The sequence below is a fragment of the Triticum aestivum genome, chromosome 3A, assembly GCF_018294505.1.
Source record: "Triticum aestivum cultivar Chinese Spring chromosome 3A, IWGSC CS RefSeq v2.1, whole genome shotgun sequence".
Classification (NCBI taxonomy): Eukaryota; Viridiplantae; Streptophyta; class Magnoliopsida; order Poales; family Poaceae; genus Triticum; species Triticum aestivum.
In genome coordinates this window covers 606534872-606550620 of record NC_057800.1, presented here as the reverse complement: position 1 = coordinate 606550620, position 15749 = coordinate 606534872, and positions in this window count along the sequence as shown.

Here is a 15749-nt window from a genome sequence, read left to right as displayed (position 1 = left end):
TACGAGCCCTCGAGGCCCCTGGCTTGTAATATGATGCTTGTATGACTTATTTTATTTGTAGAGTTGTGTTGTGATATCTTCCCGTGAGTCCCTGATCTTGATCGTACACGTTTACGTGTATGATTAGTGTACGGTCAAATCGGGGGCGTCACAAGTTGGTATCAGAGCCGACTGCCTGTAGGAATCCCCCTTCCACACTCCTTGGCCGAAGTCGAGTCTAGACATTGCAAAAACTTTTACTAACATGGCTGTGTGCCTTACGGGCCCACGTCGCCATTGGGTGGTATTAGAATCTTTTACTCCTCGATCCTTACTCTGGGATTCTGACTCTCTCCTACTGGGTTAAATGATTTTGCTGAAATCTAACTCTAGGTTCTCGTTACCACTTCCTGCCGGAGAGCCCCTTCATTACAGATGATCGACCGCTTCAACAGAAGATTCTGACAATACTCTCCGATGTTTCCCCGAGACCCTTGTGCCCTTCGTCGTTGCAATTCCATACCACCGATAAATCCCTATGAAAAGCTACATACACTTGTCATCCATAACTTCATTCCCGGTTGATCTTGTTATTACAAGATACCTTGAAATCCTCTTTATTGTTCCGAGAATATTTTGTACCTACTGCCTTGCAGTTCTTTGCCACATGAATACCCCTACGGATAATTTCTTGCTCTTATCGAGTATCCGCTCATTCTCAGTTGTTCATGTGTTTCACAAAAGTCTTCGAGATACTATTCGATCTTTAAAAAATCCTAAGCAGTCTATTGCTCTTGAAATTCTTGCTTGCTTGCATTATGTTTAAGCCCATAAGTCTCGTAATCTTATTGGCGTCCCTTGTCATTATCATTTTGAGTCCATTGATTCAATATGTTGCGAATGCTCGCAATCCTCAATCAGATCCTAGAATTCATCCTTTTGGCTCAGACGTCATATTAAGCGTGAGCTGGATCTCGACCAATCAAATTGTTGTCGATGTTAACCCTAAGCTTACTCAACCTATCCATTCTTAATCAGAGCGTTTGCTTCTGATCTTTTGATTTGGAAATCATAATTCATTTGCAATTGAGCTTTGAATTAGTTAGTTGTTTCTATAATCTGATGCCTTTGCATTCTTTTCCTTCTGATTGAGTACCGATACTCACATTAGATTCCTTGTGGTCTGCGAGACCATTTGCTTGTTATTATCCGACAGTGTCCTTCATATCCAATAACCTTGAGAGTTTCTCCCCTGATACATAATGCCTTTGGTAAATTGTGTCTTCTGCCTTTGGCAAGTAATATCCTATGCCTTTGTCAACCATGCTCTACTTCGAGCATGTCTTAATTGATCCTAAAGTTCATGGTATATGTTCTAAGATACCCCGATGGGTTGAAACTATGCCTTCTTTAATATGTGTGAACTCAGAAGTTTTCACAGGTCATAATCATCTGGTATTTCACTAGGTAAAACTTTCAACACTAATGCCATTATCGAAACGAGAAGTGAATGTAAGGTTATGCTTTGGAGAAGTGGGAGTCGACCTTGAACTTTGTGTTCATGCCCATGGACCCTGAGGTGGAACTTATCATGGAAGCTTCTCGTAGTAATAATAATCCCCTTGTTATAACTTCTTCTCTTATATATGCTTGGTCTTTTGCGACCGTGGTTTCGACCATATTGTTCTTCTTTGATCCCATTTCTTGGACAAGTTTAAGTGCTTGCCTTCTGCAAATGATTTCACTTGTCCAACCCCTATCCCGCTCTACCCTTGAGTATACCCTCTGGTACCGCGAGAATATCATGGAACTACATAACTTCTTATGGGTTCTTCATCAACTGTTATTTCTCACCGATTCCAATTTTCTGGGTTCTGGGTTGTCGTCAACCGCGAACACTGATAAGTGAATCAATTCCGCACTTCGATTCAATAACTCTAAGCAATCTTCATTGCTTATGAGTTTACTAATCCTTCGAGTCATTGCTAGCCTGATCGGCTATATCTTTATCGTACAACTTTTTAACTATGCTACCTAGCCTGGCCCCTCTTTCCGGAGCACAGACTTAGATGGTAAGCTAATCTTACGTCGATCTTCCTTGTCATATCATTTCTCCTTGAACAGCAAACTTGATTTCGAGTTTGTGTCTTACCCATGGTTCCAATAACCTTTCGCTTCATCACCCCTTTCAACTTGATGTCATTGCCGGTCGATTACATCTTCATGAGATCTCTTGACAAATGTGTCATGATCACCATGAGCATTATGAGCTCTTCCAGGATATCGATTGAATTCATGATGAGAAATACCATCCTTGCCCTCGATGATTTGTTTTATCATCGACCAGTTTATTGCCTTCCGTTCAACACAAACTTGTTCGTGTTTTGTGTTATACCTTGAGATCCCTGCTATCCAGCATTTGTTCTTCTTTACCTTGAAGTATTACCATTGTTTATGTCAAGAATGTCGTGAGATTTCACAACCTCTTAAGAATTCTTGATACAGGCGATCCTGCTTGCCATATCCGTTCATTCCTTGGTCATGTGTTGTTTCTAACCGGAGAACCGACAATTGAACTATGATGTGCGACTTAAAAACTTCTAGCAACCCTATTGCTTTGAAGTTAATGTTCGATATTTCATTCTTAGACCATTGGTTATCGAATCACAATTCTAACCTTGATCATGCTATCTAAGCCCATATTTCGGGTGCACCCTTCAACCAATGTTTACTCATGGATGTTCTCCTCGAGCATACATTGTTATATCATTTGATCCGACAAATGTTATCTCCTTGTTCACATAACTGTGGAAATCCATATTTTTGGAAATCTCGAGGAATTCTCGCTGAGTCCATCAACCACATCCTCATCCTCTCCTTGTTTTAATGATGAACTCTTGTTGTGGAACTCGCTTCCATAGTTCAATTCCTGAGATTCTTACAATGTCATCTCGACAATTTGTGTTGCACCTTTCTTCTCAGGCATCCTAAGTCTGAGGTATCCTGCCAATCAGATCTGAATCTCGGTCAGATATGATGGTTGTAACTTATTTCCAAGAGTTATAACATTGGTCTTTATATGAACCGGTAAGGTGATGTCATGCCTAGCACACCTGACCGGAGGACCTATTGTTATAGTTTCCTTTTGGCAAGGTTAGTCATTCTTCCGTGAGGAAATTGTAAGACTTATTCTATAAGTTGTTCCTGATGGATCCTTTTTGTCTCCAAAGTCTGATCTTCACCTGTTGACCATGTCAATGCTATCTCAAAGCATGTCTGTGGTACTCTGATTTTCAACAAGAACATTTGAAGCCTAATGCTAAATGTTACTTTCTCACTTATCCAAACACTGTTGTATGGGCAATGTCATGAAATTTCTCTTCCCTTTCCTGAAGGATTTTCTACTTTATATCATGCCAGGGATATCATGCCTTGCTTGTCCTTGGGAAGGGTATACCCCTGGTATATGTGTCAAACACATTTTCCTTCCCATTGTTCTGTTTGATCTGATGATCACATTTTCCTTTTCGTTGAATTGTTTAAACCTTTCTTGTGATCTATATGATCTAAGCAGTAATATTCTCCTGCTTATGTAAACACCTTGTTGTACAATTCTGTCAGCAAGACCCTGTTACTTTTGTTGATGACATTCCGGTAACCACCGATGGACGAGAACTTTGCCTATTGGTCCGCCTCGTTCAATGAGCAGGAAAATGGTTCTCTTCGTCCCTCGCCCTTGGTATCGATGTTGTTGCCGACATAACTGACAGGCTACCCTCTGACATGCCTTGCTATCATGACCATGCAAGATGTCAACGTCCTTCCCTATTTTAACCCACATGGTGGGCCCATAACCCACAGATCCATAGGATCGAAACCTGACTCTCCTGTACACCCTGTTGTCAAAGTTATTCCTCGTGCTTGACTTTCTATGTAATTCACGGGCCACCTGCCTGTTGATCTATTCTGGTATAAGACGCAATACTTATTCCCGATTGCTTGAACCGCTTTCACGCCCTGTAACAGGCATCGAACGATTGTCTATCCGCTTGAAACTTCTTATTGTACCGTCTTAGTTTGCTCTCGATGTGTTTCCTTTGTTCAATTCGAGAGATGGTCATGTGTTCATTCATGGGATAACCCCAGATGATTACCCCTTATAGCATCCTATCGTTATCAACCTGCCCCTTACCTATTCGTAAGTACGATGGAGTTCCTGAAGAAAGGATGCCGACTTCCTCATGATTACCCGCAGCAGAGAAATGAAGCCTCAATGTAATGGATCGGCCTCTTCGAGAAGAGCAACTATGACCGAGAAGAATCGTTAGAATTTCGTAACTAGATCCCTTACCCCTTGTAACCGCTCCTAATCTCGGGACGAGATTTCTTGTAGTGGAGGAGATTTGTGACGCCCGGATAATCATGCTACAGTAATCCCATGCTAATCATGCCACGTCACCTCGGTTACTGTTGCTAACCTCGCGATGATTCGAAACCGTTTCAATATTTAAATTCAAAGTAGGTCAAACAACAAAAGTTTTCAAAAGTTGAAACAAAAATGTTCGGGCAGTGCTGAATATTACAAGGGTAATTATGGTGTAGTAAACACATTTTTATAAAATGCCTAAATAATTTAACATGATTTAAAAACAGAAAAGTAAATAGATAAAAGAAAAGAAAATACAAAACCAAAACAAAAAAAGGAGAGAACCCCCCCACCCACTGGACCAGGCAGCCCACCTCCCCAGGCCAGCCCACCTGGCCCAACCGGCCGCGCCCCCACTCCCTTACCCTCTCCCCCCCACTTCCCCTAACCCTAACCGAACAGCCACTCCCCCCCCACTCGCTTTCCCCTTCCCCCCACGATCCAGATCGGATCGTGGCCCGACCGCGCACGCCGCCCCGCCGCTGGACCTCGACCTCGCCGCCTGGGACGCCACTCGACGCGGGAGCCTCTTCGACGCCTCGACCACGCGTCGTCCTCGTCGGCTCCTCTCGGCCTCCTTCCTCTCCGCCCGCAGCGCCATCGTCTGCTACCTCCTCTTCGACCACGAGCACGAGCTCGGGACCCCGTGATCGCCAGACTAACGCCGCCCGTCGCCGGATCTCCCTCGTCGGACTTCCCCCGACCTCCGTCGAGCCCACTGCCACGGTCCCTACTCCCCACCGTGAGCTCCCTTCCTTCCCTTCTCTGTCGCCGGCGCCGTTTCCCCCCACCCTGCAGCGCCCGCGTGCCGGAGCTCACGCTCCAGGCCGCCCTCGCCACACCACACCACGCCCACACGTCCCGGTCCTCCTTCTCCCCGTCCCGCAGCTCCGTCCGGCGCTCGCGCCGTCCGGCGCTCGCACCGCTGCCCTGTCTGCCGCGGCCGCCTTTGCTCGCCCGTGCCCTCCCGTGCGGTCGCCCGCTCCTGCCGCTGCACCTGCCGCCACCGCCGCTGCTTAGCGCCGCCCAGCCTCCACTGCTGCCCGTCGCCGCCTCCCTGCCGCTAGCCCCGCACCGCTCGCCGTTCGGGCGAAAACCGCATGCCCGTGACCCAGCGCCCGTAACCCGCTATGGCCCCTCTGGCCTATGACATGGGGGCCCCATCCCCCAGAACTTATAAATAAAAGAGAATTAAAAATAAATAAATAAATAAATAATAATTACATTAATTAATTAATCAATTAGTGAATTAATTAAGTTAATTAATCATGTTTAATTAATCTAATTAACTAGTTAGTTTAATTAAATAGTACTTAGTTTAACTAAGACCTAATTAACCTAAACAGAGTATGACAGGTGGGTCCCACTGGACCCACATGTCAGTTTGACCCAGTCAACTCTGTTGACTGCTGACGTCAGGATGACATCATGCTGATGTCATTAATTCATTTTCGAATTAATTTAAATAATTAATTAAATACCAGAAATTAATAAAATCTTTAGAAAATCATATCTTTTAATCCGTAACTCGGATTAAAATACTTTCTACATGAAAGTTGCTCAGAACGATGAGAGGAATCCGGAAACGCAGCCCGTTTGCCCGCCACGCATCCCTAGTATAGCGAATACGCAACTTTCCCCCTCCGTTTCATCTGTCCGAAAACGTGAAACACCGGGGATACTTCCCGGATGTTTCCCCCCTTCACCGGTATCACCTCATACCGCGATAGGGCACCCCTAGCACCGATACTTGTCATGTCATGCATCGCTATGCATCTGTTTGCTTAAATATTTATTGTTTCTCCCCCCTCTTCTCTCGCTAGACACCGAGACCGACGCCGCTGCTACCCAGTACAACTACGGTGTTGACGACCCCTCTCTCTTGCCAGAGCAACCAGGCAAGCCCCCCCTTTGATCACCAGATATCGCCTACTCTTCTCTATACTGCTTGCATTAGAGTAGTGTAGCATGTTACTGCTTTCCGTTAATCCTATTCTGATGCATAGCCTGTCCTTGCTACTACTGTTGTTACCATTACCTGCTATCCTAATGCTTAGAATAGGATGCTAGTGTTCCATCAGTGGCCCTACACTCTTGTCCGTCTGCCATGCTATACTACTGGGCCGTGATCACTTCGGGAGGTGATCACGGGCATATACAATATACATTACATAGTTACATTACCTGTGATACTGTTCGGAGATGGGGGCTGAAGGGGCAGGTGGCTCCATCCTGGTAGAGGTGGGCCTGGGTTCCCGACGGCCCCCGACTGTTACTTTGAGGCGGAGCGACAGGGCAGGTTGAGACCACCTAGGAGAGAGGTGGGCCTGGCCCTGGTCGGCGTTCGCAGATACTTAACACGTTTAACGAGATCTTAGTATTTGATCTGAGTCTGGCTACTGGCCTATACGCACTAACCATCTACGCGGGGACAGTTATGGGCACTCGACGCCGTGGTATCAGCCGAAGCCTTCGTGACGTAAGCGACTGAGTGGCGCGCGCCAGATTGGACCGTAAGCCTGCTCTTGTATTAAGGGGGCTAGTTCTGCTTCCGGCCGTGTTCGCAACGTGCAAGTGTGCAAAGGGTGATGGGCCCAGACCCCTGCGCCATAGGATTTAGACCGGCGTGCTGACCTCTCTGTTGTGCCTAGGTAGGGCTGCGACGTGTTGATCTTCCGAGGCCGGGCATGACCCAGAGAAGTGTGTCCGGCCAAATGGGATCGAGCGTGTTGGGTTATGTGGTGCACCCCTGCAGGGAAGTTAATCTATTCGAATAGCCGTGATCTTCGGTAACAGGACGACTTGGAGTTGTACCTTGACCTTATGACAACTAGAACCGGATACTTAATAAAACACACCCTTCCAAGTGCCAGATACAACCGGTGATTGCTCTCTCACAGGGCGACGAGGGGAGGATCATCGGTTAGGATTATGCTATGCGATGCTACTTGGAGGACTTCAGTCTACTTTCTTCTACATGCTGCACGACGGAGGCTGCCAGAAGCATAGTCTTCGAAAGGACTAGCTATCCCCCTCTTATTCCGGCATTCTGTAGTTCAGTCCACATATGATAGCCTTATTCCAGTTGATACCAATGCATACATATGTAGTGTAGCTCCTTGCTTGCGAGTACTTTGGATGAGTACTCACGGTTGCTTTCTCCCTCTTTTCCACCTATCCCTTCTACCTGGTTATCGCAACCAGATGTTGGAGCCCAGGAGCCAGACGCCACCTTCGACGATGACTCCTACTACACCGGAGGTGCCTACTACTACGTGCAGGCCGCTGACGACGACCAGGAGTAGTTTAGGAGGATCCCAGGCAGGAGGCCCGCGCCTCTTTCGATCTATATCCCAGTTTGTGCTAGCCTTCTTAAGGCAAACTTGTTTAACTTATGTCTGTACTCAGATATTGTTGCTTCCACTGACTCGTCTATGATTGAGCTCTTGTATACGAGCCCTCGAGGCCCCTGGCTTGTAATATGATGCTTGTATGACTTATTTTATTTGTAGAGTTGTGTTGTGATATCTTCCCGTGAGTCCCTGATCTTGATCGTACACGTTTGCGTGTATGATTAGTGTACGGTCAAATCGGGGGCGTCACAGCAGGCTTGCACTTAATTGTAGCACTAGTACTTTCGAATGTGATGGGAACAAGGTAAAGATAAATTGATGGGTTTTGATTTCGAGGCCTGAAACGGCTCCCGATGAGTTTAGTGGAACATAAATTTCAAGTAGACTACACTGCTCAGATGCGTAAATATTATGTTACTGTCAAAAATTGGCACAAAATACAAAGGAGACCAATGGAAGTACTACTAGCAACCCATGATTTAACTACTCGCATGCGTGCAGTGGAGTAGTAATGTCTTTCTTCCGCCCTTGCGTCCACTCAATTTGCATGCGCTGTATTAATTGACCATCAATGAAGTGAAGGACTTTACATGCGTCAAATTATCACATGGGGTGGATCTTGGTACAAAATTACGTCCGCCTGTGTACCCGCGTGTGCGTGCGAGGGAATGAGTACGTGTGTGGCATGCGTGCACATCTTCGCTTCGCGCATGTACCGCCAGTGTGGCTCAGGGAGGACATGTACATTCTTCTAGAACTAGCAGCACGTCACTGTGATCAATCCACACAAGGATGTCGTGACAACGCCTCCACATGTGCCATGTGGCTTCATGAACTGTAACAGAGACACTGTGTAGCGTGCCATTGTGTTTTGCACATACTCGAAGTACTAGTAAGGTACATGTGCATTGCACGCGTCAGATTTTGCAACCAAATTATGAATAAATACCACACTATAGCATGTAAGCTCTGAGTCATATATGTGTGATGTAGACCTTCCTTTAATTCTTATAGTTCATCTCATTCAAAATCAATTAGTTTTTATAAAAAACCTAGGGCCTCTTTGATTCATAGGATTTCCAAAACGCGGGAATAGGAAGAACATGGATTAGAGTGGAATGTCGTCTTGAATCCTACATGATTGTACGAGTGTTTGATTGTGCATAGAAAAAACGCAGAATTATTTCAAAGAGGTTTGAGTGAATGGGATGTTTCCTATGAAATCTAGTGCAAATGAATCATATGGAAAAATTCCTATGGTTTACAATCCTACGAATCAAACAACCAAGATAGGAAAAATTCCTAAGGATTAGAATCCTCCAAAATTCCTTTGAGAATCCTTTGAATCAAAGAAGCCCTTAATATATTTTATGATTCATGGAATTGTGCATTGTAAAGCATAAATTAAAAACAAATAATGGCAATTCCACTAGAAAAAAAGTTTGGGCAGTTATGATACGGAAGATTCTAGAACAAAGGAGAACCACTGTTGTTTTGAGATTTGTGCATTATGCTTAAGTTCAAACATGGAGTCTGCTAGATTGTACATGTGGCAAAATCCGGTGGGGGCTAGAAGATGGTGTGAGGGGCCGAGTGGAGGAAGACTATGAAGGAGTGCACAACTGTGAGATCGATATTTAGAGAGAGGGGGTGAGAACCTGCGCTGTTGCGCGCAGTGGCGGATCCATGAAAAATGTCCCATGAGCTAGGGGGCCAATCATTTCTAATCCTTTACGAGGAGGGCCAATTCATCAACTTAAACCATTTTTACCAGCAATTTTCTAATGACCACATTCATATTAGCCTCGATATATAGTGATGTTAGGGGGAGCAGGGCCCTTGCCGCCCCCTGTCTTGGCCATTGTGCGTGCGTCTGATAGATGAAGCGGAAGGCATGGATGATGAGAGGGGGCGTTGGATATATAATTAATGTGGGTGTATTAGCTATATATGTAATCCTATATAGAGAGGTATAGATTGATTGATGTGGACGTGGGAAAGAGGGTGAGACTCACTAGATATATAGATTGATCGGTTTATGTGGAAAACTATGAAAGACCTAGCTATACACACACACACACACACATAGAGGAACATCGATCGTTGCGCATGCACGTGAGAGATAAAGAATGCCCGATATGATGGAGAGGGGGATGTGTGGGTGTGCCTTCATGGGAGACCGACCTGAAGAAAAAGATTGCATGTGTGCAACGACTGGTAGTGTGTGTGCATGCATGCACGAGATAAAGTTAGTGGTACAATTATAAAGAGAAGGCCAATGTGTGGGTGTAAAAGACTAGGTGAGGTCATAATCAATGTAAAGTTGAATTCAAATATATGAATAAGAGATCATGATGTTTGAAACCCATGCATGCATGAATATAACGGAGATCTGCGCGATGTGGTTTGGAAATGAGCATGTTGTAATGTATACACATTGAATAAGGTCAGACTGGTTTGAATTTGAGTTACCGATGGCAGACATCGTTTGGCCACATTGCATCCGTGCATGGACACACTATTCTAATTGGAAATGATGGGTGGCTTTCGCATCACATATCTATATCTATACCCCTATATATATATTATTTTATATTATTTTATATAGTGTGCGGATAACTTTAACTTTGAAAGATGGTCATTGGATGAGGTCAATCTGATGGTGCAGAGCTGGCAAATTTGAGCACTACCGGCCATGGGATATCATCTAGATTCCACAAGATTTTGCCACACGTACAATCTAGAAGACTCTATGATTGAACTTAAGCATAATGCACAAACCTCAAAACACAAGCACTTCTTCTTTGTTCTAGAATCTTCCGTATCATAATTGCCCAATTATTTTTCTACATGATTTGTTTTTTACTTTATGCCTTACAGCACACAATTCCATGAACCTTAAAATAGATTAGCTTTCTTATAAAAACTAGATGATTTTGAATTAAATGAACTATAAGAATTAAATGAACATCTACATCATGCATATATGACTCAAAGCTTACATGCTATAATGTGGTATTTATTCATAATTTGGTTGCCAAATCTCATGCGTGCAATGCACGTGTACCTTACTAGTCTAAATGGTGTCTGTGTGTGTGTTGTGCGTGTTAAACACACTGTACGTAGTATATCATACTAGTCTAAATTGTCTTTTTTGGGTACACGTTAAGCTTGTTCTCCCGAAATTTCAAGCCGCGCCTTGTTATACCAAAATTTCAAGCTAGCGTCTCTGTCTATCGTGCTGCGAAACTCCCACCTCTTCAACCCGCTCCTTGTTACCCTGAAATATTTAAGATAAATCTTTGTCTCGTTGTGCTCCGAAAACTCCCTCCATCTCAACCCGTGCCTTGTGATTCCAAAATTACAACGCGTGCGAAAACTCCCACCTCCTATGAAATCCCGACACGCGAAATGCCCGTGATACCCCTGAACCGAAAGAACCGCCTCAAATCAGTGGGGGTACTTTCGTAACTTACCCCCACATTTCGGACAAGCGTGTCCCTAAGCCATGGTTCCCCACTCCCATCCCATCCGCCCACCCATTCATACACCGAGGCCGGGAAAACCCGCGAAGCCCCACACCCTCCTCCGTCCACCACCTAGCCGGAGCCTCTTCCCCGACGACGTCGTCCACAGCAACACCTCGACTTCCCTCATCCACCGTATCGGATGAGGATCTGTCGTCGATCTGGTCGTCCCGCCAGTTCAGCCGCCCCGTCCTCCACCTCCAAGGAGCTGCCCCGATGTTCCCCTCGTTTTTTGCGCCACCTCCATTCCCACACCGCCGTCTTCACCTGCACCACCGGAAGAGAATCATCATGACCATTTCCTCGGATGAAGCTGCGGCCTAATCAGCGCCACCAAAGAGGTTGTACACTAATCGCCACATTTTATTCTTGATTCAATCTCATGGTGCTGCCGGTGCTCGGTCCCGAGCCGACACGGCGCGGCTCCATCCACGGCGGCGTCGCCGGCCACTTCCTCCACGGGGTCGCTCCTCGGCGGTGACGTCCACATCAGTAGGAGTTGCTGTTGCTTTAGCTCTCGCTCACGCTGTTGCTCTGCTCTTGCTCTCGGTCCCCTGCCTTGTCTGCTCTTGCTCTTGCTCGTGCTGCTGCTCTCGCTCTTGCTCTTGCTTGCGATGCTACTTCAATTTAGCTACACTTCAGTCAACTGAATCGACTTTTGGGTCAGTCAATTTTCAGGGGGTGGGGGGCTCGCCGGAGTTAAGGAAGAACCGGCCACAACGGGGAGGGGGCTCGCTAGAGAGGTACCCCACTATCTATCTTAGGGTTCAGGGTGGGGGCGGTGGTGGGGCGGTGGCGTGGGGATCGCCGAAGAAAAAGCTCGGCACGGGGGGGGCTAGAGGGATGGCCAGGGAGGCGGCGGACCGGCGGTGGGGAATGTTTTCGGGGCGGGCGGGGTGGCGCACCGCCGGCCACGGGTGGCTGTTTGGCCGGAGGTGGCTGGCGGCTCAGGGGGGTGGAGGTCGAAGATGAACTGCAGGCCCTTGATTTCATATCTAACGGCTGCAAAATCGACTGACCAGAGATGAAAAATTCAGTCTACTGACGTGTAGCCTCACCTCTAGTGCGTTCAGTTTCGACAACAAAATTCAATTTCGACAGTCAAGTTCAGTTTTGACAGTTAAATTCAGTTTCTGCAGTTAAGTTCAGAGATGAGCGGCTGATGTATTTTACATCTAGCACTTTGTGGTTATGTATTTTACGTCATCTATTGGAGATGCTATTAGAATTCCACTCAGGTTAATGTTGTCTCTCTTGTCCTGCTTCAGCCTCGGCGTCGTACAACTCACCGGAGCTGCTCCAACGACGAAACCCTCCATCACAGCGGAGCAGTACCTCGGGCTCCATCTTCAGACGCCTAAGATCTTCTTATACTCCTCCGACAGCCAAGTCAGCCGGAGCATCCTCAACGGCCATCCCAATCACGCTGAGATCGACATGGCTTCGCCAAAGAGGTTGTACACTTGTTGCATATCTTTTTTACTCTACATGTTATATATATTGTCCACTGAGCACACAGAGTAATGGGAAATACGATTATTTTATCCTACTATATGACAAGCAGTGAGGTACCAGGCAACTTAGCTATCCATGATGGACTCTCTTAAACGCCATCATTATTTATCTCTGCGTGTTTGAGCTGTGCATTTGTCGATGGCCCTGGGAGTTGAGCTAGTAAGGCAGTGGCCTGGGTCCAAAGTAATAGAAGTAGCACAAAAACATTTTTTTAGTGTAGGCTTTTCCTTCCTCAAGCCTGCCTACTAGAATCACCAGTGCTTGAAAGGAAAAGTGAATGATAAACATAGGAACTGGAAAGTTTCATATGGTACTACTTTTCATGAATTGGGTGCAAAGGAATGGAGCAAAGGAAAACTGTAGGATTTATTCCTTTAGTGTCTCCTTGAAAAAAAACTGTAGGAATTTTAATTTCCACTTGTCCTCCTTTTCAAATTCCTATTCATGAAGCACAAGACTAAGAGATAGTGGCATAATAGCATTATAACCGTACATTTTCTTGTGGTTTGACTTAATCTCACCATGCTTCTTTGCTTCATGTGATCTTCCAATTCTTGTGAACCAAACACCCAGATTGGCAGAAATCTTGAGTTTTTAAATTCTCTGTTTTGCACGTGCATTCCTACCATATTCCTGTCTATTTCCTATCCCTGCATTGTTAGAATCCTCAAATTCAAACAAGCCCTTACACAATTACTTCTGTTACAGATATGTGTCAAAGAAAACCTTGTGTGGTTTGTCCTGCACATGCGGTGCTATGTTCCACCCCATCTCAGCTGCTCCAACGATGGAAGGGTTCACCACAGCAGGGATCCGCTCTCCAGGCTATCTTTCGCCGCCTCAGATCTTCTTCCCCGCCGCCGGCAGCCACGACAACTGTGTTACCATCATCAACTGAGCAGATGACCTTGAGGACTACACGGGTCCGTAAGAGAGGTCACACTCTTCCGTGTCTGCTTACATTATGCATCGCTTAATATGATGACATGCTACTTTATCGTTGTGTTCACCTATTAGACTCCGAGTCGGGTCCAAACTTATGCTGAAACTTGAGTTTTTAAATGGTTGTGGGGTACATATTGGGGCAGCAATCAATACTATCTGTCTACTATCTGGTTAATCTCAGGTGTCTACTATGAGTTTCATGTTGGGTGCAAATAAACATTAAATGAGTCATTATCTGTATTTTTTAACTAAAGCTATTATCTGCCTGCTATCATTGGTTTTGGGTCTATCCACAGTTTGCTACCATCACTCTGGATTTGTGCTTGCACTCCTTACATAATCTCACTATGTTTTATTCCTATGCATGTCAGTTATTGTACACAATGGAACTGAACATGTAGAGCAAAAGAGATGAGCCTTGCGTGGCAATAAAATTTCATGCAGACGTCGCTCCATGGTGGGCGCAAAGGCACCCCCCCTCCACCCATTTCAGATCATAATCAAGAGGAAGATAATTGTTCTGAGGGGGATTCAGAAGCAGAAGACCACCCCTATTTACCCCATGAGGTCTTCGCTCTAACTTGGCATGCTGATGTTGGTAATATCATGCATATGGTGCCTTCCATTGCTTACTGTATACATCAAAGATGTCATCTCCTTAGTTTAGACATGATTTGTGTCAATGACATCGGTTTAGTTTCTTTATCGTATATGTGAATCATGCAATGCCATCTTGTTTAGCCAGGCATCATATATGTGAATTTTGCAATGCCGCCCTGGTTAGCCAGTCATCTTATATGTGAATTATATCATGACATCATTTTTTTATTACATGTTAAATTTGTCAACAATTTAGTACATTCAATTACTCTTCATGTGCATCATCCATTCGGCACAGTCATGGAAAAATCTGGAGTGGAAACAAGGTCTTCAGAGCAGACAATGCTATTTGACAAAGCGCATGTCTTGCTGGTTACAGGTAGCTCCTTAGAGGAGGATTCAGAGACAGATGACCAGTCCTATTTCCTCCCGAGGTGCATGCTCTAACTTGGCAGGGTTATGTTGCTCATATCGTGTGTATGGTATCTTGCATTGCTATGTCATTTGCTTAGTTTAGACATGCTTTGTGTGAATGCCACCTGTTTAGTGTATAATTACCATATATGTGAATTATGCAATGCCATCTTGTTGCAAGACATTATATATGTGAATTATGCAATGCTATCTTGTTGCAAGGCATTATATATGTGAATTATGCAATGCCATGTTGTTTAGCCAAGCGTCATATATGTGAATTATATCATGCCGTCCTTTTTTGTATTTCTCATTGCTTTTGTCGACAATGTTCGTATATTCAACTGCTCTTCATGTGCATCAGCCATTTGAATTGGTGATGGAGAAATATGGAGTGAAAACAAGGTCTTCAGAGCAGACAATGCTACCTGCTGAAGTAGATATCTTGATGGTTACAGATAGCTCTTCAAAGGAGGATTCAGAGGCAGATGACCAGTCCTATTATCCCCCTGAGGGGTATGCTCAAACTTGGCAGGGTTATATTACTCATATCATGCATATGTTGTATTGCAATGCTTAGTTTTTACATCATATACACGATATTGAATGCCATCTCCTTAGTTGACACATCATATATGTGATTGCCCTCTGCTCACTTCCTTAGTATATAAATCATATATTTGAATTATATCATGCCATGATGTTTACATAGACAGCATGTATCTGAATTATGGCATGCCAACTCATTTTCTAAAGACATAATATAGTTATATCATCTCATCCTGTTCACATAGTCATCATATTTTGAATTATGTCATTCTATCCGTGAATTATATCATGCCATCATGTTTCCATCGACGGCATGTTTGTGATTTATGGCATGCCAACCACTTTAATAGACACATCATATAGTTATATCACGTCATCCTGTTTACTTAGTCATCATATTTTGAAGTATGTCATTCTATCATGTTTAGTTAGCCATCATAC